Genomic DNA, 1,554 nt, shown 5'->3' on the forward strand with positions numbered 1-1,554 from the left:
AGGCCAGAAGCCAGACTGTTGATACCCTCCTTGAATGTCCATAGCACCTTTCAATATACTGTCCCAAGGCTGAAGGTCAGAGTTGATGAGTTTGTGTAAGCCTGTGTCAGGCCCTTTAAGAGAAAGACCTGGACATCAGCATCTCTCAATCTCAGTCAGTCATTATCATTACTTCTATACCTCGGTGATCCCTTTTTTATGATAAACTCTCCAAACTTTAACTTGTTAGGTTTTTTCTTTACATATTTGGAAAGTAAATGATAGTTTTAAGATCAGTACTTAAGGCATTGTAGGACTTGATTCAAATACTAGTGAGCCATATGGCAATTGCCATTAAATTGAAGTGCCTATTTGTCTGTTTTTTTTTTCCTTACACTCTTCATGAAGTATCTTTTTTTTTCCTGTGCTTCTTTAATGGTTAATGTCTATTTGGTCTTTTGAGTTACAGAAAGAGTCTTCATTTTATATCTCTCTGTGGCTGAATTCCCTATTAGAGCACATGCATGGGTTGTGAGCTAGATCCCCAACAGGGGGCGCATGTGAGGCCACCTCACCTGATGTTTCATGTTCCTCCTCTCCCCTCTGTCTAAAAATAAATAAGTAATATCTTTTTAAAAAGGTTTTCTAAGTTAAATGTTATTTTTGAAATGATATGGTACATGCCTTCCTGTTTCTCTGTGGCAACCTTTGCCCACATTCTGCTCTGGCATGCCATGGACTGAAGAGGTACACGCTCTCTCCTCCAGCAAGCAGTAGTATCCTGCAGAGGAGGGTAGTTCAGGGAAACTTTTCCTTCTGCTCTGGGAGCGCTCCACCCCTGCGACCAAGGCATCCGCACAGGTGGGTGGTTGTGATCTGTACAGTAGCAACTCTTACACAGTGCCACCTGTGGAGAAAGACCTTGTGAAAACTGACATTCAGGTCTCTGTTGCTGTCGGGTGCTATGGGAGAGTAGCTCCATGTTCTGGTTTGGCTTGAAAACACTTCCTAGATGTAGCAGCTGGTGTCATAGATGGAGATTATGGAGGAAATACTGGTGTTGTACTATTTAATTTGGGCAAAGGAAACTTTGATGTTAAAAGGGTGACCACCTTGCACAACAAATCTGTGAACAGGTATATTATAAAAAATAGGGGAAGTTCAAGATTTGGAAGACATTGAATGGGGTTCTGGAGGTTTTGATTCCACTGGAAACTATTGAAATATATGCTGAAAACAGAAAGTGACAAAACATACTTTTTTCTCAAAAATAAAAAGCTGTCTGTTTAGTGTTTTGGTGCTTAACCAATCTTTAGCTTCCTAAACTACCTAGTTCTCTTATAACCAAGGAAAGGGTACATTTTTGTTTGTCTGCATTGATTATTGTATAGATCTGCATGATAACTTAACACAGGTTACTTTTTTCTGTCAAATGCGTATCAGTTACTGACTCCCCAAAGAATTCTATTATTGAATTAGGTAAATGCTGGCCTGGCACAACCACTGCCCTGCAGTGACTGTGGGATGCTGTGGATGGCTCATCAAAACACGAGAAAAACATACACACAGACAACC

General features: G+C 40.4%; 1 pseudogene; it reads left to right on the forward strand.

Moving 5' to 3' along the window:
* The first annotated feature begins 708 nt into the window (after window positions 1-708).
* LOC114489644 lies at window positions 709-1,201 on the forward strand (annotated as a pseudogene).
* The last annotated feature ends 353 nt before the right edge of the window (window positions 1,202-1,554 follow it).

Source organism: Phyllostomus discolor, chromosome 15 (assembly GCF_004126475.2).
Source record: "Phyllostomus discolor isolate MPI-MPIP mPhyDis1 chromosome 15, mPhyDis1.pri.v3, whole genome shotgun sequence".
NCBI lineage: Eukaryota > Metazoa > Chordata > Mammalia > Chiroptera > Phyllostomidae > Phyllostomus > Phyllostomus discolor.